The sequence below is a fragment of the Pristis pectinata genome, chromosome 7 (genome assembly GCF_009764475.1).
Source record: "Pristis pectinata isolate sPriPec2 chromosome 7, sPriPec2.1.pri, whole genome shotgun sequence".
Classification (NCBI taxonomy): Eukaryota; Metazoa; Chordata; class Chondrichthyes; order Rhinopristiformes; family Pristidae; genus Pristis; species Pristis pectinata.
In genome coordinates this window covers 33,741,846-33,764,071 of record NC_067411.1, presented here as the reverse complement: position 1 = coordinate 33,764,071, position 22,226 = coordinate 33,741,846, and the positions used below count along the sequence as shown (strand labels likewise).

General features: G+C 40.4%; 1 protein-coding gene across 1 annotated transcript in view; it reads left to right on the top strand.

The window, feature by feature from the left end:
- The first annotated feature begins 1,527 nt into the window (after nt 1-1,527).
- The window catches only part of LOC127572951 (receptor-type tyrosine-protein phosphatase delta-like), a 511,608-nt gene continuing 490,909 nt past the window's right edge, over nt 1,528-22,226 (top strand). Inside the window, 1 exon segment of the mRNA XM_052020675.1 lies at nt 1,528-1,869. The gene's annotated coding sequence lies outside the window, so the exon portion shown is untranslated.

The following is a 22,226-nucleotide window of genomic DNA, read 5'->3' as shown; positions in this document are numbered from 1 at the left end:
TCTGCACTAACCCCTTATTACAATATTGGGTAGTGCCAGTGACACAGTTGCTGCCTCACAGCTCCAGCCACCTGGGTCCAATCCTAACCTCCGCTGCTGTCTGTGTGATGTTTGCACCTTCTCCCTGTGACTGCATGGTTTCCCCTGGGTGCTCCTGTTTCCTCCCACATCCCAAAAATTGTGCATATTGATAGGCTAATTGGCCCCTGTAAATTGCCCCTAATGTGGAGATGAGCGGTGGAACCTGGAGCGGGGAGAGTTGTTGGGAATGTGGGGAAAATAAAAAGGGTTAGGTTAGGATCAATGTAAATGGTGCTTGATGGTCAGTGCAGAGTTGCTGGGCCGAAGGGCCTGTTTCTGTGCTGTATCTCTCTATGATCACCTTTCTGTCCACTGTGAGGCAGACTGCTGACAAGCTCGATTCCAGCTGAACCTTGGAAAGGGCTTCTGAGCATGGCACCTAATTCAACCACTGCAATCGTTCCCATCTCCAGCCTGCCCTGCAGCTGAAACCCTCAATGATACATTTTATGTTATGGGCCTGGCATTCCCAGTTTGCTCCTGGTTCAAATCCCATGTTTCCACCTTGTTTCAATTCGAACTCATCCATATCTCTGTTATTCACGTCACAATTCCCATTGAAGCCCAATTATTCACTGCTCCATTCTTCCCTCAGTTACATTGACCAGTTAGGCAGTAACGTGATTTCAAAATTCTCGTCTTGATTTCCAAATTCTCAGTTTGATTTCCAATTTAATTCCTGACCCCCAGCCCTCCCTACCTTCCAGTCTCCCAACCTGCACCAACCTCCGGCTTTTTTGAACTCTGGAGTTGTGAGTGTTCCCAAATTTTAATTGCTCTGCCTTTGCCATCCGTTGTCTGAGCTCCCAACTCCGGAATCCCTGCACAGGGCTATCCCCCTCTCCATTGAAGCATTCCTTCCCTCTCGCAGTAAATTCCGTCTCCTACTCCAGCTCAATCTAATTTTTGCCTGGTAATATTCCCGAGAAAGGCCTTGGTGCTATTTGAATGCAAACTATTGTTGCTATGAATCGAAATTGTGCGTTGATAGTGCTGCTTCAGTGCAAGTTTGATGCTAAATCGTGCAGCTCTGGGAGTGTGTGCATCGCGTTGAGACTTAGTGTACTGCCGGCCACGTTTGGCTTGTTATAAATCCTACAGGTCAGTGTGCTTTCTGTGCAGAGAAACACCCGAGAGGCAGCTGCTTTCATCCGATTCTCGGGCTGATCAAAACCCTATTTGAGTTGGGTGAGGCTCAGTCTGGGGGCTTGGCGTGCATTGTACGAGGGGGGCATCGGCAGTCGGAGGAGGGTGATTCTCCGAGTTTTGGTGTGCCTGCGAGCTAGAGAGAGAGAGAGAGAGAAGGGGGAGTGTTGGTATGCTCTGATGTGCCTGACGTCAGCGGGCTGACCTCTCTCCTCCTCCCCCCCCCCCCACCCCCCCCTTCCAGAGTGTCTCGGAGATTCAGAGACTGTAAGAGAGGAGTAAGTGAGGGTGGGAGAGAGAGAGAGAGAGAGGAGATCCTCGGGAGAAACGTCCGCCCGCCTGCTCCGTGTTAACTCGTTGCCTGCGATCCGCAGAGAAGGAGCGGACACACTGGGGATTCCTGGACACACTCACCCTCGCACTTTTGAGCCCCCCTTTCCCTCCCTAATTACCCCACCCCTTTACCTCCCCCCCCCATCTCTCTTTGAGACATCTTGTAGTTCTGCAACCTTTCGCCGAGGAGTCTGCGACCCGCTTAGATGTTGGATTACTCTGTAGCCGGAGACTGTAGCCCTGGATTAAGGCAGCCACACAGCTATGCCGGGGAGCGGCTGGTGCTACCGACGGGACTGACATGTTGAGGTAACCCCGGCCTCTGTATCCCCCTTCCCCGCCTCTCGGTCTCAGTCAGGCTTTTATTTTTAGTCTTTGCATTGCTTTGGGGGCCGTGTCTTATTTGCTATGTGAAGTTGAATTTCCCTGAAGGTAGGTGTGTGTGTGTTCGTGTGTTAATGTGGTGGGGAAAGGAGATTATTTCGCTGTAAGGTCAAGCAAAAAAAAAGTACAGCAACAAACTGCCCTAAAATATTCTTGGCTGGCTGTTCCCCTTGTGAGATTTCTCTCTCTCTCACTCACTCTCACACACACACCATTGAATGCAAAAGCAAGAGGATAGAAATTGCAAAAAAAAACTGGAGAGGATTTGGAGAAGGATTTAAACTCTGGGAATATTACAATGTCCTAAAATAATTCCGAGGAGCGCCCAGTTTCCTTGCAAAGGTCGACTACCGTAACATTCCGTTCGATTCTTGGTGTATGGGACGCATGTAAATTTCCCGGTCACACAGTCTCCGTGCTCTCCCGAGCTACAGCATTCTATCCCGCTTTCCATCCTTCCCTGCATTTAGTGCTGTTGCTGGCAGGACTTAGCGAGGAGAAATGGAGCTTGTGGTGACCGGGCTGGGTTTGATCTGCCGAGCCGGCAGCTGAGGCTGGAGTGCGGGCGCGGAGGCTTTTTAGCTGCGGGGGGTGCGGGGCACGAACACACCCACTCACGATTCTTCGCTCTCTCCTTCCCACACCCCCACCACACACACACACACACAGAGTCAGATAACCACTCACAACATTTTCCCTCTCTCACACACGGGCATATAACCACACACTGAGTCTTTCCATCTCTCTCTCACACAATAGTGTAATCAGTCACACATATACTCTCCCCCCCTTTTACACACACACACGCAGTAATAGAATCACTCACACTTAGTCCTTCCCCTCTCACACACACACCCACAGTCGTACAATCAATCACACTCAAAGTCGCACACACTACATCCAGTCATAACCCACACTCAGTAACACACAATAGTATAATCATTCACGTAATCTCTCCCCCTCTCTCTTACACAACCATATAACCACTTATACATTCTCCTCTCTCACACACACAGTAATATAACCACTCACACTGTCTCCCCCCCACACACAGTCATAGAACCACTCACTCATACATTCAGGGGGAAATCACACACACACACACACACACACACACACACACACACACACACAGAGCTATATAACCACTCACATTCAGTCCCCCCCCCCGACACACGCAGTCGTATAACACACTGGCACTCAAGTCGCACACACTTATACAGTCACATAATTATAACCCACACTCAGTTACACACAGTCGTATAATCATTAGCTCAGACTCTCCCCCCTCACACATCACATTGGCACACACATTCACAACCACTATGCACAAACACACTCTCAAAGTACACTTTCACATTCACCCACTCTTTCACGCATGCACGCACACACAAGCACTCTCACACACAAATTCCCACTCTCTCTCACACACACAATATCCCACAGTAAAGACAACACTCAAACTCTCACTTTCCCACTCTACCAATCACACTGCCTTCAGATGAGACCCTCCCTTGGGTGCATTAACCCACGCAGATACTGTTGACTTGCTGGCGGGAGGGAGGGTGAAGGGGTATTGTTAATTGCTGCTTGCCGCGACGGGCAACCCGTGCACAAACAAACTAAAACGTGCGAGGAATTTGCCGAGAAAAAGACGCACGCAAGCCCCTCTGGGTTTCTCTGTCATCAATAAAATTGCTCAGCAGCCAGGTTCCCCACCAGGTGTCGATCCGGTCCTCAAGAGGCGAGCAGGCTGACCGTCTCTTTGTGTTGGCTGGCCGTGTGGATCACAAGGTCTACCGGGAGCCGGAGGCCAGTCACTGCGCTAACTCCGAGCGCTCGCATCCCTCGCTCCAGCGGGTGTCAACTTATTCTGCCAACTTTTCTTAAACATGACCCCGGGCCATTATAAACGTTAAATACAAACCGTTAACTGGCATTGTTATATTTAATTCCTGTAATTATATTTGCAATTGGTTCATTTTGATTAACTTCCAAGGATTGATAAAAATGTTGATTCTTTTTGAAAATAATTGCAGTGCCATAGAGGCACAGATCATTTTGACATCTTGAAATTCATTTGAGGAGCTTCACATGGCCTTTTGCAGTGGTTACTACTTTTGCTTTTATTTGGTGGGTGGGATATGTGAAAATACACATAAAAGATTGAAAGTTCTGCGGAACATGAGAACAAGCACAGAATCTTTTTGACTTTAATCTCATATCCCTATCCTGTGTGGACACAGTTCTGTATTGTGGGACAATAGGAGGTTATTTCTTGTGTTGGGAGCTTTATGACAATTTTACAAGTGATTGAAAAGATGACAGGCTGTGATATTACACCAATGATCATTTATTAAGGAATTTGTGGTTTATATAAAGTATGTTAAGTTCATTATTTTTTTAATCTGCTGTGTCCCTCTACATGTTAATTCTTTATTGCTTAGTCTGAGCATGCAGTAATGATTTTAACAGGTGCTGGGTTCATATCTGAGAAGGTACACATTAGACTTGGGCTGATTGTGCTTCTGAAAGGGCCTCATCATTTCTTTTCAACTTCCTTAATCATAGTACCTTTTGTTTAATCTTGTTATGGATGGTTAACAGTAGCTTTGAGAAGTGAGCCTGTGATGTGTTAGTGAAGCCACAGCATACCTTCCTAAATGTGTAACCACATCCACTGGACTGGAATCAAGTAGTGTTTTAAAAATATTCACTCATAAATTATCAATGATTTACAACCAAGAGTAAAAACTATTTCCCCTTAAATGACTATGCTGAAAGCTTCTCTGTGACAGATATACAGTAACACAGAAATTTGATGATGAATTTCTGGAGCTGCTGAACTTTACCTTATGAACCTACCTGACTAAAGTCTCGGTCTGAGAAGAAACATTTTAAGACCTATAAAAGAACCATTTTTTTTGAAAAGTATAGGCTAATATTCCCAACAGTAGGTTTGGGAGAAGGAAAGGTGATCGTGAAAGGTGCAATTTTGATCCGTACATATCTGGAGAGGAGAGAGCACAGCATTTGTGTTCCACCTGTTCTGCTTTTGATTTGATTAACGCAGGCACTATTTTGAATCTGTCTAGTATTCAATGAACAAAATGCCTGTAATATCCTGTTCCTAGAGACTTCTTTTTCCTTTGATTGATGAGTGCTTTGATAGGTGGAGCTTATTGTCCAACCAATACTGTTCGCATGGCATTTTCCAGTTGCATTCTCCTTTGCTCTAATTTTTTTTCGCTTTAGGATCTTGTTCAGCTACAGATTCTATTTTGCTCCCCACACTGTTTTCCTTAACTTGCAGCTTTTTTTGATGAAATACAGTTCCACAACATTATTTCTGCTCTGTGTTTGAAAAGGATATTGCTCTGGTAAAAAAGGATAATCAGATATGAATTGCATAATCAGCTTGCTTTCATACACTGGCTTAAAAGGCCTCAAACACTGAATTCAAAAAGAGCATCAAATGTCAAAGGAGTCATCTGGTGAAATAACTCAGTCGGGGAAGTGCTAAGTTGAATACATTTTAATTATCACATTGTTCTGAACATAGCAAGATTTTGTGCAAAAGAAGTGTGAATTGTGGCACGAGCAAAGTGGTTTTCGATTTGGTTTAAATGGTGAACTGTACATACAAAAGTGATGGTAGAAGAGAAATGTGACTCTTGGCTAATTTTAATATTGCCAATGCAGCTCAAAATTTTTGCCTATTAAAACTTGATTGTGACAAATATGATACAGTCGTGACAGGAGGAAACTCTAGACATTCCTTACATGAACCGCTGCTAGCCAGTCTGCCGTTTAAGTAACTCTGAATTTAGCTTCTGATCACCCACCACTCTTATGACCCAAAATTCTTTTCGTAATGTTGTCAATGTCAAGGAGAAACAATTTAACTCCATTTTATATTGCATTGCAACAGGGACAAAGAGCCTGTATCTGTGCTGTATTGCTCTATGACTCTATGACTTTGGCAATATGTAATAACCAACTTATATCAAGATATTTTTCAGATAAAAGGTGCATATTTAAAATGCATGCATCTGATGTATCATAAACTGTTACATTATAACCATGTGATCAAAGATTAATGAGAAAAAGATGCTTGTGCTTTATATTTGCAAAAAAATAGGCATGTACTCTCAGAATTTTGTCTGGCATTTTTTTTGGTGTTTTACAACTCTTGAAATGCACAACTGAAGTACTAGGTAGTTGTTGCCAGTAATTGACACATCCTGCTGTTCAGCAGCGCCCAGTAACAAAAAATAGCTGTTCAGCTATTGCCACATGCAGCTGTCCATCCCTGCAAGCTTAGGTTTCATGAGTGGTGATGGATGCTGGATGCCTGTGGCCAGTTGTGAGGTTTGCATGGAGGTCAGGAATAATGATGGAGATTAGGAATGGTCTTCAGCTCAATTGCAAATGAGGTATCTTGAAAATGTGTGTAAACCACTTGCATTGTTTACACGTGAAAATCAAAGTGAGGAAATCAAAACGGATAAATAACGGGCAAGTTCAAAATATTCAGCGAAGGAGGTTGTTCTTTCATTTCAAACAGTGGAACGTTTTGTTTGCGATTAAGCTTTAATAATGGCTTTAGTTTCTATCTGATTGATGATAACATTACAGTAGGTAGACCATATACTTTCCTTCAGGAGATAGTGGTTGTTCTTCAGTTCCCCAGGAGTGGTACAGTGGGATTCTTATCTGTGTGGCTGTTCAGAATGGACACGAACATTGTGCGTGATCTGACTTGCATAAAAACAGGAAAAAAGCAAACTGGGATTTTTATATATATACACACACACACATTATAGTGAATCAGTTCCTCTGTATTAATCAGTTTCTCAATAGTATAGATGACGTGTGATTTTTTTTATATGTTAAGAATATTGTGAATATTAAAATTATTTGTGAGTGTTTGGTGACCAGTATTTGATCCAAACACTGTTTCTCCTTCACAATTGGGAGAAGCCCATAAAACATTAAATCGGCTGGTTTGGACATAGAACAGTCGAATGTGGGAGCCCTGGACGATCTTTCTGCTCTGTTTACAGAAGAGTGCACCCATTCTATAAAAACAAGCACAGATTTCTGGAAAGGGCAAAAGGGAGTTCTCCCAGCAAATGACAGGTTTCTATAGATACCAATTGCAAATGTGTAAACATACCCAGCACTGGAAAAGTTAGTTTGCAGAGAGCTTGTGCTTTGCTAACCCCCTTTTTGAGACAGTGCATTGATGACCATTCCGAAATATTCAGATCAACATTGGTCCGAATTGGACCTTTTTCCCTCGTGCTTCAACTCTATCATGCTTATATCTGGATATGCTAAACTATTTCCTGTTTAGTGCCTGAATTAAATTATGGTCTATTTCTAATAATAGTAAACGACACTGTGCATTTACCAATATGCATCTGCCTAGTTTAGGGGTTAGAATTACAATCAGAAAATAATTTCTGAAGATATGGCAGCATGGTCACACAGTATTTGAATACTAGCAAGGCTACGTGCCAGATTTGTTGCTTGTTCAACTATTTCTAACTGCCTGTTTGCACTGGAACTGTATTTGAAAGTCTGTGTGCAAAGTTCAAAGTATAACCAAATTTAGCAGTGATTTCAGTGTTTGGTTAAAGTGTCAAGGAGAACATGATATATTTCTCTTTGCTCCATAGGAATGGTGTTTTAAATTATTTATTTTCTGTTTTTTTTAAATTGAGAAATGCCTTGTAACTTGTGGGGTTACTTTTCAAGATCCATGTCATTTTCAGGCCTTGTCAGGTTTTTATTGAACAGCTTAAAAAGGAGCCCAACCTTTTAGGTTGTTTTGGGGGAAATTAAATCCCGGTGGGGAAGTTGTTTTCTTTATTGTGTTGCATGGTCTTCTGGCTGTTTAATTACTGCAAAAGGTTTTTGGTTTGTTCTTTCCCCTTTAGTTGTTGAATTTTATGCTTGCTTAGGCCACCTGGGATCTGGCGATATGTATTTTTTTTGCTATGCATATAGATAAATGATGTGCTTGCAGTTTCTGTGGAATTTCTGTCCCCATTACATCATTTTCTTTTAACTGATGATGCTTGTATGGGTGCAATAGTGAAGCAGTGAGATTTTGTTTTATATATGCCTGTTCTTTACAGGGTACTAACCTGGGGTGTCAAACTAAGTCACAGTGAGTTGTAGGAAAGAGCAAAACTGTGATTAATAAGGTGAGAGTTTGCAACACTGCAAAGCTTTACAGCTGTAGGTGGCGTATTTAGGCCCCTGTTATGTGTCTCATTAAGTACAGTAGGGCTTCACTAAAAGTTTTATGACAGCATTGTTTTATTCTCTAGTCTTCCAATCCAGTCAGTCCAGACTGTCTTGGGGGTCAGAAAGTTTACAGTCACTGCTTCATTCAGTTAGTCTTCAATCCCCCACCTGAACTGTAAAAACAAAAGAGTTTGAAATTAACTCTAAAGCCCCCTTTGCTAAATATTCAGAATGGAAATTGGAAGTTAAATTCTCTTTGCAGAAAATAAATTGTGCACAAATGACTGACTGGTCAGGGTGAAATCATTCTCCACGATAATGGAATGGGATATAAGATCATTGTTGCTTTCAAAGCAAAGTACAGTCAGAAGTTGCTGAACCCTCCCTCCCATAACTCACAAGGAGCATCTCCAGACTTTGTGGAGCTGGCAGGGGGAGACGAATGTTGACAATAAAACTAATGTTGACCAGCTCTGCTTTTCAGGATTTTAAAAACGGAAGCATTTTCCACTGGCTTTCTGAAACAAAAATGGGCCCAATTATTGAGATCTTCCCATGCCCATGCCACCCTGCTACCCAACTGGGAAACTTATTCCGTCCCCTCCCCCCTGTCTTTAGGAAAGCATTGAAAACTGAGAGTGGAGAAAGGCTCCCTCCTCCGAGTGAGATGGAAGAATGGGCAGCCTGCCCAGCATATAAATAAGCTTTCCCTTCCCGCCCTCCCAACTTAATTGAACAATTGGCCATCTGTTCAGCACCCTCCTCCTCACTATAAGGGAAATCTAGGTCTGATCAAACAGAACAAACCATACCCCCAGTGAAAGAAACCACTCCAGTAGGGTGGAATTTCATCTCTGAATAAGGGATCAGACTTCTGATCTATAACTTTGCTCCTCATCCTCATCTCCATTCCCCACACTCCCTCTCCTTGCTGTCTATTTCCTCATTCTCTTCCTCCTCATCTCCTTTACCTTTCCCCTTGCTGCCATTTTCATTCTCTCCTCTTTCTCTTGTCCTTCCACTCCTGTCCATTTTGATTCTCTCTTCTGTGCGTCATCTCTATCTTCCCCCTTCCTTCCCCTCTCTATGTTGTGAACAGTCATCCAATCAAAGTGAGTATATTGCTCCTCAACTGAAAGACTTTGCATATGTTTGACCCTACATGAGTAATACAGAAGGAGAGCAGGTAGCATATTAAAGATTGCTGGAACCACGGAATGTAGTTCACTGTTATCTCTTGGAATGCCAGTGGCTTGGTATCCGATATGATTGTGCAGCTGAGGTGTGGATAAAACACTTAGATCGGTGGAACTTGCAGCTGAGAGTTCGAAAAGTACATTCAAAGTTTGTTGTATGACTTGTTAGTCCTGAGTTTCACTTAAGGTCCTTAGAAATCAAGGAACCACAAGGCTAACCAAAATCTCAAAGCCTGGTACAATATCTAAATTATGTTCATGAAGCTGCAGTAATAGATTGAAAACACATCAAAAGCATATCAACTTTCCTATGGGTCATTTTAATTTTCCTTTAAAACTTGATTTATTGAAAGATTAAAATCCACTCTGAATGTCAATGGAGATCAGGGTTGCTGAGAAAGCTGGTTGGAACCAGCTGTGAAGCCAGTCCACCTGGCCACAGTGCCTGTAGGTTGGAAAATAGAACATTTTTCCATTGATTTTGTAGCTGAACATGGCCCAGTATTCCTGCTGGAAAGTTCCTGTGGATATCAGACGAGAACAGAGTCAGTCTTGGCTCTGCTATTTGCTTTTCCTCACAATTGAATAGTTTTATGACATTCACCACAAAGGAAAAATGGACACCTGGCACCAGATGCCTCATGGCACTATCTTCAAATGAGATTAGTAACTGACTAGAAAGGAAGGGAATAAATCTGTGAAGGAGCAGCAAAATATATAATCAGTTGTAAATGAAGGAAAGTTGATTTTTTTCTGAAGAGGTTGAAGAGAAAACAGAATGATATTTAATTTTTTCATCAAACTTTTAAAAACTTGCTGTAGTTGCTTTTCTCTAAGTTTGAATACCTTTATTTCTGTGATGCTACGCTTTGTTACTGTTTCATGTTGTGCGTGCCGCAAGCTTTATTAAAAATGGCTGGATCACAGAGCTTGCAAATTGCTGGAGTAACCAAAAATCTCAGGGCAAAAGAGAAGATTGTACTTCTATTTTCCTTTTAACTGTGTCTGTGTATAAACATTTCTTTGAATATCCTCCAGATTGAATACATTTTCTTATACTGAAGTGCATAAAATTGCAGTTCTTATGTTTCTTTTTAAAAATGACAGCTGAGTTGCTCTGTGTAGATATAATGGTCTGATGTTTGTCACTCAACAGACAATAACAGTGAGTTAGATTTATAAGGAGGCTACTTATGATTTAATGATGGAAGAAGTTAACATTTTTGACCAATCAGCTTGAAGTAAGGAATGTAGGTGGGAATGAAATGTATCATACAAGAGGCGAAGGATTCAGCACAAAAGTACCTGCTTTTTTGTTTGGGGGGGGGGGGGGGGTGTGCATGCATGTAAGAATTTTTTAATATGCGGGAAATGCATTTTTTGTGAATTATCTTCCTTCCCTCCCTTACAGGGTTTATTTCTCTGTGGGAATGAAGAACATTCTAGCTGGCTTATCTTAACGTACATTAATTGTCAGGATTGCAGCCCATTTGGTTCTGAGAGGCTTCACAGACAGCCCCTTTCCTTGTGCTGTCCACACATAGCTATTTACAGCAGTGTCAGTAAATAGCTTGCAGGACCAATAACCCTTGTTGATTTCACTTGCTTTAGCTTAGAGGGACTGGGACCAATTAAGCTCAACAAACTCTGTATGGACCATGGATCGAATTGGAGACCTTACAATTCTGAATGATTCATTTACTTGCTAGATGACCTTGCTGAAGTACCAGGGGACCCTGCAAGGATCTTTGTGAGCAAAATTTTAGAATGTGTAAATATAGCCATTTACTATCAACCGAGGAAGGATGTCTACAATGGAATCCAGCCAGTACATGGTAATAGTCTATGGTTGCTTGCCAGTGCTTCATTTGTTGATCACCAAACACTTATCAATTGAATTGTGACTTTGGAATTTACATTTGTAAACTAAGGTAAATACATTGCCAGAGTAATAAAACTAATTTCATTGATGAATGAATAGAAAGGGTCCCAAAAAGTAGATTGATTTGCTTTTTATCTTTTCCTGTAGTTTACTGGGAAGTGTAAGAACAAGAATGAGATAAAAGATGCAGAACAAGTGAAATTTCAAGGCTGAATGGGCTCTGTGGCCCAGGTATCAATAGTCCTGATTGCACACACAGGTCACTTGATGGTGACAGAGTTAAATACAATGTTGAGCATTAGAGATCTAGAAGTTTTAAGCTTTTATTGCAATCCACATTAAGTGACTTGTTCTTGGTTGGAGAAGTCCAGCATGTCCTTGAGTTTGCCTTGACATCTTCAAGGTAGGAAAGGGTAAAAAAATGTTTTCAACCACTGCCTGTCACTCACGATTGCCGCGCTAAAAATGCTAGGGATGTGAGGATTGATTTTTATGTGTGACAACTCTCACATTTGGGTAGTTTAGCAACTTGTCATTTTGCAAACTCACATATGAAAATGAGGGAAGCGATGAAGGATATTCAGTGCTCAGAGAAAGAAATCCCTATCTATGGAAGAACATAGAATGGTAGAACAGAACAGAAATTCGAATGTAGATGGTGGGTCTCCCATTGATTATAAGGGAATAGTGAGTTTATATTATTAAGTACCGTGTCATGTTATTACATATCATATACTGAGCCATTCTGGGAACTTTGTACAGGAAAACTGGTAGATAATGGAAACTGTTGCACCTGAATGTTAAGGTTCCTTTGGGCTGTTACTTTTGAGGTTAGCAAATAACATTGGAAACAAACTGGAAGGAAAGAATTTGGATGTTCATAGGATTACTCCTGATTCTGAATATCTTCACAGCCAAGGAGTTACTTCAGAAGTCAAGTAGAAAAATGCAACTGTCAGTTTGTATACAGTAAGAAGTCACTGTCACAATGGCGAACTAATCGTTTAATTTGACAATATTGTTTGAGAGACAATTGTTGGGTGGGTCACCAAAGATCCCTTTGACTCTTTGAATACTGTCATTTTATATGTTGCACCCACTTGAGAGGGCAGATAGGAAGTAATTTTAACATCTCATTTGAAAGATGACACCTGTGACGACAACATTCTTTAAGTCCTGCACTGAGCTTAATGTCACATCTCTGAATGGGGCCTGGAACTCCAACCTTCTCACCCAGAGGCAAGGCTGTCACTTTTTAAAAATTTTTAAATTTTTAAAAAAATTTTATTTACAGCATGGTAACAGGCCCTTCTGGCCCAATGAGTCCACGCCGCCCATTTTAAACCCCAAATTAACCTACCCGTATGTCTTTAGAATGTGGGAGGAAATCGGAGCACCCGGCGGAAACCCACGCAGACACGGGAGAACGTACAAACTCCTTACAGACAGCGACGGGAATCGAACCTGATCGCTGGCACTGTAATAGCGTCATGCTAACCACTACGCTACCGTGCCGCCCCAGGAAATAAAGATCATGTAATGGTGCTAATGCCACAATGCACGAAAACAGACAAAGAACAGTAAATGTTGAGGTACAAAGGGCATGGAAAAAGTAGATTTCTTTTATTTACACGAGTATGTGCAAGCACACTGCAGAAGTAAATTGGGTTTAAAAAAAGTAACTTTCTCTGATAAAGATATTTGATTCACACACTGACCTGAATTGCTTTGCTTTGGCAAGAGTATTGCAATAAAATATTCTACCTTTCTCTTCCCACTGACTCTCCAACTGCTGACCCAGTCTCCCAGTTTAATATAAGGGTTGTAACAATGGCGTGTGTGTGTGTGTGTTTGTGTGTGTTTGTGTGGAGGGGAATACTCTTGGATAAAAGGAGCCTTAAGATTCTTTGGGAGGTGAATGTACTTCAGTGAAGTAAGGCATATTTTCAGAATCAGTTTTGAGTTTGAAAATTTTCTGATTAATCTATGCCACAGGAAGAAAATTAGACCAGAGTGAATTGGGTAGAAGCTCTGCTCATTCACATGCCTGGAATTATATGATGTCTCGCACCCCTGGCCTGTGCAGTGCGAGCAACTTAATATCTCACAAATCCTTGCACTCATTTATTTTCTATTGTCTGCCTGGATTACGTGATGATGGAAGTCGATGTTATGGCATACCCTGGGATCTATGTGTTTAATTTCCTTTGCCAGCTCTAGTTAGTGAATAGGTTATATGTATCTGTCAATCCAGTTATCATCTTTTTATTTTAACTTGATTCATCTCTGTTTTAAAATGCTGGCGTCTATCAACATGGGTTAACAGGAGCAGTTAAAATGGTGCCCAGAGGAAATTAAGTTACCACTGGAGTTTGAGAACCAATATTCACTCCATCTCTGGTGCTGTGTCACTGCAAATGGACAGTATGATTGGTGCATTCCAGCAATGTGCCAAGGCTACTTCAAAACAATTCCCAACACGGACCATTCACCCTTCCTCTACAGCAGAACCTCTACCACTTCGAAGGACAGAGACATAAACGAGTACTTGGAAACGTGACACCATGGAAATATAGCACCTCACTAACACACTAGAGCACCTTACTCAAGTAACAGCATCGTGAAGTACCATCACCATGTGTAAGAAGGCCACACACCTTCTTCTGGGCAGTAACTGCCAGTCTTGCCAGCAACTCTTATGTTTAATGAACGAATAAAAAGAAAATGAGCTGGTCATGAATGTCAGTTGCTATGCTGTTTGTCGTACCAGGAACCAGGATTGTTTTTTTCTTCAGACTGGATTATTTGTGGAAACTGCATTGTGATTGGTGATCAGAGAAAACTTACTTCATCACTGTCAGAATATGTGTGTTATCTGAAGCTTACTTCACTGTGACAGATATAATAGTCTTTGGCCTTCTGGGTTGACGTCTTCATACTTAGATAATCAGCAAAAAGCAGTTGCGCCCTTAAGGTTCAATTTTCTTTGGCATCTGAGAATGTTGGTTTCTGCTTTTTTTTATTTCTAATTGCCCTAAAGAAAGGCTCATTGAAGGCTTAGCTCCCCAATAATTTTGCAGAACGAAAGACTTTTAAAAAAACTTGTTTTTAACTTTTGAACAATCTATTCTGACATAGCCACCACATTGAGAAAAGTGATCAAGAACCCAAGGTTATCTATGAACTTGATGTTTATTGAAGTTGTGCAGTAGGTGATGGTGAATAAAATCAGAGCTTATAGATCAATTATCCAGAGCTGTGTATGATCCCACCATTTTAGGTGATCGGGTCTTTCTTCCCAAAATGTCCTTTGAATGCCTCAGGGCTTAGTTTCAAGACTTCAAATGGGGGAACAGGAGGAACTTTACAGCTGATTTCCACCTTCTTGTGATAAGAGAAGTAAATTTGATCATTGTTCTCACTCTTTTTGTGTATAACAAGATCTCTTATTGATTAAAAAAATTTAAATGTATAACCGCAAGATGTTCAAATTATCTTTTTCATAACAAATACTGCTATTACATTACTTTGCATCAACACATCATCAGTTATCATTGATTTACTGATGTAAAGTGATTAGTTCATGGGGTTTAAACACAAATTTTAATTAGTTTGTGGGCAATGGCAAAAGGTCCCTAAACTGTAGCTCTTCCCCAAAGAATGTGGAACAGTACAGCACAGGAGCAGGCCCTTTAGCCACAATGCTAAATTAAATTAAAAATACCTGCCTGCACATGATCCATATCCCTCCATTCCCTGCATGTTCCTGTGCCTGTCTAAATGCCTCTTAAACATCACTGTTGTATCTGCAGAACATTAACAGAATTTTTGAACAATAGCTTTGTCACTGTATGCTTTCTGAAAAGTATGGGGAATTCGAATGCTGGGCAAGGACAATATACAACTTTAGTTGAAATAAAACTGACAGCAGTTGCATTGACACATGTTTTGCCATTGCACAGTTAAAATCTAGCCTTGTGACTCTGGAAGCAAACAAGAACATTTTAATCAAAGGAAATGTTACATTCTCTTTACGATGAAAAGACTGGCAAGAATGACTGTAAATATTGTTAATTTTAGTCAGGAGGTATGATGATTAGTCTTCATCTCACTGAGTCCTCAACACTGGACATGTTTACATCAGTGCATAATGTTGATTGTACTACACTGTCCTACATAACAAAAGGCTGTTGCCTTGGATGATTTTCTGATTTATTAGAATGAAATTGATCTGTTTGTGACTTCCAGAACACAATGACATGATCTCTTGTGAAATCAACTGATACCCAGAATTGATGACAGAAGACCACATCAGACAGCTTGAGACATGCCCAGGAGATTATAGACCTTGGCACCTTTATCTGTTCCCAAATGTATTACAGTTTCCACCTTTGAGGCCCTTGGTATTTTGTAAAACTGTTTAAAAAATCTTGATTAATGGCAGCTTGGATCCTCAGGGTAGGTTATTTCTTCCAGGGTTTGTATGCTTTTCTAAAGTGCATTACCACTTGAGTAAAAATTTTTCATAGTGTAACAGAAGAGTAATGCCTGAATTGTAAGATGGCTCTTGACCAAAGCACACCACAACCCACTATTCTGTTTTTGTTTCATTTTCTAGTGAGAAGTAATAGGTCAACAATAACCAAATGTGACATCTAAGTTTATTTGCTCACTTGAATAACTTATTTTTAATGTAAAAATATTTCAGTTTCAAAATTTCTCCCTTTTTTTAAGAACACTTATGTTTCCAAAACTGTCTATAATTTGTCTATAAACCAATTCACCCAGATAATCTGGACTGCCAGCTGCATTTTGCAGAGTGGTCTGGCTATCTGCATTAACTAACCCAAGTTGCTTGGTCAGTTCTCTATGACTTCACCCAAATAGCCTGGCAAGTCTCCAGATCTTAACCAAAGCAATTTGAACTACCTTCAGCCAACTAAAGGTTTTCTTGCATTATAATTTTAGGCAATGAATCCCTTGATTCAGGTAAGACACCTCAGCCAAGCCTTATAGCTTGAGTCCTCGCAAACACTTTCTGAATGGGGACCCTGGTTAAAATTACAATTTCCTAACCACAAGGCCAGATGTACAACTCATCACATCATCCCAGGGTAAAAAAATCAAAAAATCAGGTGAGGGATTGAAATTGGGAACCTCTTTGTCTAGTTGGCTCAGCATCATACCCAACAGTGTACTCATTCACTGAATACTGGAGAACTTCCCACAGAACTCCTCAATTAAATACTGACTTTGGCACAGGACAGCTCAACAAGTATAATATAATCTGACAGAAGATAAGGAGCTTGCATTTATATACCTCCTTTCAGAATGTTGGAGGCAAATGAAGTACTAATTGAAGTGTAATCATTGTTGGATAACAGACATAAGTTTAAGGGGCTATTTCAGGAAATATATTGGTGGACACATCAGAAAAATACCTGGCTACATTGCAAGCAAATAATTTATACAATATCTTACAAATATGGGTACCGAGTTCAATGTAAATGTAACATTTGAAATTTGTTTACATTGTGTTTAAATTGCTTGCAATCTCCATAAATGTTCCTACTTGGTCTTGGGCAGAGCAGTTGCTATGCCAAGCTGTGATGCATTCAGATAGGATGCTCTCTGAGGTGCAGCCTGTTGGATAAAATGTTAAATCAAGGACCTCAGTGTTCCCAGTTGGATGTTAAAGATCCCACTGCACTATTCAGAAAAAGAGCAGGTGAATTCTTCTAGTGCAACACCCATTAGTTATCCTTCGTTCGTCACATAAAAGATAATCGCGTCATTTATTTTGTGGCTGTGTAGAGGAAGTTGCTGAATGTAAAGTGGCATAACAGCAGTGAGTACACTTCCCAAAGGCTTTCAGGCTTCTGGAGGTCATGAAAGGTGATATGTAAATGCATTTTCTTTCTTGAAATCTAAATTAGATTAAAATATCTGCTGCATTAATTATCTCCTTCACTAAATTGAAAATGTATATCTTCCTGGTGATGATTGCCACTTGTCTACTAAGGCTGTGATTGTCTTGTAAAAGTCACTGTAGTTTAAACGATACAAGGAATCTAGAAAGCAAATAACTGCAGAGCTTTTAAGATGACATCCTTTCCCCTTCCTACCTACTTCTGGTATGTGCAAAGCATATTCTTGTTTTTCTATCGACATGATTTCATCTGGAAGGTACACTGCAAAATATTTGCTCTCCTCTCTAATCTTATCATATATCAGATAGGGCTGTGTAATGTGTTGTAATTGTTCAGTTCAGTACTTTAAGATAATGCATATTTGAACCATGCAGCAACCACTGGCCAGAAACTTAAGAAACGTCCTCCAGCTGTAATTTGACTAACTGCAGAACCCAATCTGGTCAAAATTTTCTGTAATACCTCACTCTTTCAAAGAACTAAGCTACTTGCATGGTATCATAATTTTCAAACAAAATCCTCATCCATGTGTTTTCCCAATTATTCAATTTCAAATTCACTCAACTTACTGCCAATTTTAGGCTGTGACAACATTTTTCAGAGAATCTAATCACATTTTGTATAAAATTTATGCTTTTGTTTGGTATTTCCAGTTATTTCAGAATGAATGGGTTGCGGGGACAAAAAGTTGCAAAATTGAATAAGTTACATAAAACCATTTACACAGAGAAGCACATCTTGGCAAATGAGCTACCGTCTTCATCGGTCTTTGAGGACTCGTAGCTGGATTCTGGACAGGATGGATGCTCGTATTGAACTGAAGTAAATAAGAAGGTCAGAAATGATGTGGGCTTGTGCAACAATGCAACAGAAAGGTCTGCCAGCCACGTGCAGTGTGAACATGTCACTGTGAAATCTGATGCTGTACTGAAGCTTTTGGCAGTTGTCATCTGTATCAACTGTGGACGACAGGCAGCTGATATAACACGAATTAATTCAGACCTAATCATTTTCAGGCTAGTTGTGCTTATGTTGTTCTGTATGTGGTGACCAGCTGTCAATGAGCAAAGTAATATCCTGCTGGCATTGAGCTGTGTTTTGGGCTATTTTCTGTTGATCAAGAAGACAAAATAAGGAATCGTTCCAGCAGGCAAATAAATCTGTCTTAGTTGTTTCCATAGTTTATCGGCAGATCACAAAAGCCATAGGCAGCTGCAGATTTCTGCAGTGGTCTAGCCTTTGTGTCTCCAGTCACAGTTACAGCCCTGGTTATCACCTTCCCTGCCTGGTGAAAGAAATGTGATTTGAGTAACAAGAGATTATCTTTCCGGCATTGTGGCTCGGATTATATTTCCTTAGGTCCTGATGCTTGCTATGGATATCTGTTCCCTGTTTGGATTTTTCATTTATTGCAATCAGCTTTGATAATGAGGGAATTTTTCTAATGCTGTTCAAATGAATGCAGATAATACATCACACGACTAAGAGCAGAAAAATGCATTTTCAGCCATTTACTGTGCTCTTGCTGCTTATTTGTTAAAGCATGTACAATATATGAGCCAGAAGAATAAACCTACTCATTTACAATTGACATTTTTAATATATGAATTCAAGTCAGTTATCTCCCTGTTGCACTGCAAAGCATTTGTCTTTTCAATCTATTTGTAATTTTTCTACATACTCTGAGCATTAAATCTGTCTGTAAGCTGTGATTTTTTTTAATATTCAAAGGAGTGAGCCCTCAAAAGTACTTTGGTTCACTATTTTTACGGCAGTAACTGGAGATTTGTGCATCTAATCTGTACCTGTTGTGTGTATCTGTGAACATGGTGGTGCAAAAGTACACATTGATATCAAAACTGGTCCAAATAGTGTAAGATATTGAGGAAATGAAGATGTTTGGTGCAATGATTGATTCATTGTTGTGTTCAGTGGAAGGGTACACAACTTCAATGTTGTATAATAAAAAAATCAAAATGCTAGGGAAACTCAGCAGGTCAGACAGCATCTGCGGAAAGAGAAAAAGTTAGCATTTCTGGTCTGAGACCCTTGATCAGAACCGTGACTGCTTCGCTTTCCACAGATACTACCTGATCTGCTGAAGTTTTCCAGCATTTTCAGCTTTATTTCAGACTTTTAGCATCTGCAGTTTTTTTTAAACTTTTCTTTGAATGTATGTGTTGACTTCTGACATAAAGACTTGTTTGCATTAGCTCTGAATGTTCACTCAGGTTTAAACCTTGGCCCATGAGGAATATGAAAATGAAGTTCAAGTGTTGATTTAGGTTTAAGATGTGTTTTTTGGTAATCAAAGATGCAAGGTGGCAATTTACATTGCATCTCAGAACCTGTTCTGGTCACTCAGCACAGCAGGGGGAGCTTCACTAACCCAGGTTATGCTGACTTCAGTTTTAATCATTAGTGAGGATTCTGCTTTATCAGCCCTTTCCAATTATTTATTCTGGAAAGAAACAGCTTGTATTCACCCATATTTACTGTCATAAATAAACAATGAATGTACAGAAATGTTAATATGTGTATTTAAAGTAATTATATTGCTTTCTTGCCTTGATTGTTTAGTGTGCAAAATGCATTGCATAATGAAATTGCAAATTCCAAGTTGCATTACATAATGTCTTGGTTAGCTTTCTCATGGCAAGCATGAATTTACATCTCACTGTCGCACCAAACTTTGGAGGTGGGAATACATTGGGACTATTGTAATGAAGATTTATGTGCGTTTCCCAGTGAAGTAGAGGGCAGGGACCTGATTAAAAAAAAACACACCTGTCAGGTAAATAATTAAGCATAATGTATGTAATGTAGATCCTCGGTTGCTCTTACAGAATGTATTTGGATTTAGTGCCATGGTAGTGCTGTTATTGGTGGTACTACTTCATAGCTCCTGAGATCTGAGTTCAGTCCTGACCTTGGGTGCCGTCTGTGTGGAGTTTCCATGTTCTGCCAGTGACTGCCTGTGTTTCGTCTGGGTGCTCAAGTTTCCTATCTCATTCTGAAGATGTGCTGTTATGTTTGTTGGCTTCTGTCAATTATTGTAAGTAAGCACTCAAAAAAAGGAGTTGATGGGAATACGGGAAAGAATAACTTGCCGCACTACAAGGGAAAAGGAATGGGTAATGGGACAGATGGAAGTGTTCTTTTGGGAGCTGGTGTGAACCAGATGATCATCAAAGGTTCCATGTTAAATACTTCCATAATCTTAAAGAACTCTCTCTCTATTAGGTCGCCCCCCTCAGCCTTCCTTTTTCTAAAGAATCCCAGATTTTACTAACAAACATATCCCTTCTGCTCTGTTGTGATCCTTGTGAATCCTTTTTTGCATCTTCTCCAGTGCCCTTTCTCTCCTTTATATATCATGTGGACCAGAACGTGGCACTGGTCTCCAAGCGTAGTCTTATCAGTGTTAATGTAATTTTTCCTCTTTTCAATTTTATCCTTTTAGAAATTAACTCCAGCGTTTGGTTTAGTTATAAAAATAACTTTAGTAATTTTTTCAATTATTTATTTTTGTACACCAGTATCCTTTGGCTCCTCTGTCCAACTTAAAGTTTACAATCCGCACTATATATGGTTTCTTATTCATCCTGTCAAAATACATCAGTTTGTACTTAGCTATATTATTATTCATTTGCAACTTCAATATCCATTCTGCACTGAATCTGTAGACTTGCATTCATTACATTTTTACCAGACAGCATTGCTCCTAATTTTTCTCTTGATTTCAGCTTTATGGTTTGCATAATTTAATCTATGCTGCTGCAATCTTGATACACCTTTGACACTTGGCAGTGTTGTAATGTGGTACAAGAAATGCAAGGATCAAAGAACAAATTACTTGTATGCACAGAATGTTTTTCAATCTTAAGTCAAGAGTTTACGGTTTCAGTTAAGGAATCAAATTTATGAACTGGCTGCAGTAGAATTTGTTCTGGAAGTGGGGAGAAGAGAGAATGACTGGGTGGGAGGAGTTCTTGATTGTTTTTGGTTGTTTTCCCAAGGCTTTGTGTAGTCAGTGGAGGGAAACATGGTTTGCGTGATGGACTGGGTTACAGAAAATAAAGTCTTTTGCTGAGATTGACTTGGAGGACTCTTTAATCTCATGCTCCCATATTTGGCCAGAATCTGTGCCGCTGAAGCAGTGACAATACCTGATCGTGTTGTTCAGGGACAAAGCAAAACTGGTTCATCGGTGTCTGCATGGAAGTTTGCAGGCCATCATTCTGCATCCCATGAAGTTCCATAAAGCCATTGCAAGAGGTAGTTGTGAATACAGGTCCTCCCCAGGTTACGGCAGGTTTCCATTCCTGTGAGCTGTTTGTAACCTGAACAGTTCGCAAGTTGGAAATGCAGCTGCAAACTACGTTCCCAGCTGGCAGAAGATGCCTGCATCAGCCGGTAGATCCATAACTCCAGTCTCCCAAACACTCGTTCATATATATGGGCTGTATATAAGTCAGGTGTTCGTAATCTGGGGAGAACCTGTAACTGTAATAGTTTGTACCACTCACCAGAACCAGATGTCCATTTGTTTGAGCAGTTACACTACCTTTACTTTCTATCGAACTGTGTCGTGTATTACGTCCACTGAATTGCACACTGGTATATTTTACATCACACTAACGATCCATGAACATTTGATGAGGTGTTGCAAATTGGGAGCAATTGCAGTAATTAGAAAAAAGAAAAGTAGAAAATTTGTGATATTTAGAAATAGCCATTAGTTGATGACGAGTGTGTAGATTAAATGTTTGCAAACAGAACAAGAAAATCAAAGTAATTGAAGATGATGTAGAGTTCCACAGTTTCTGGATATTTGGATTTTGAGACATGAATGTCTATGGGCAGCAATGTATTTATTGCTGTGGGCACCTTCCCATTGTAGTTATTGTGGGATAATACATTGGGGAGTTGGAGATGTGTTGGCAAGGGCAATGCAGAGCAAATCCTGGATTCCACTGCAGTTAGATATCATCCAACATAGCACTCATCAGGTGA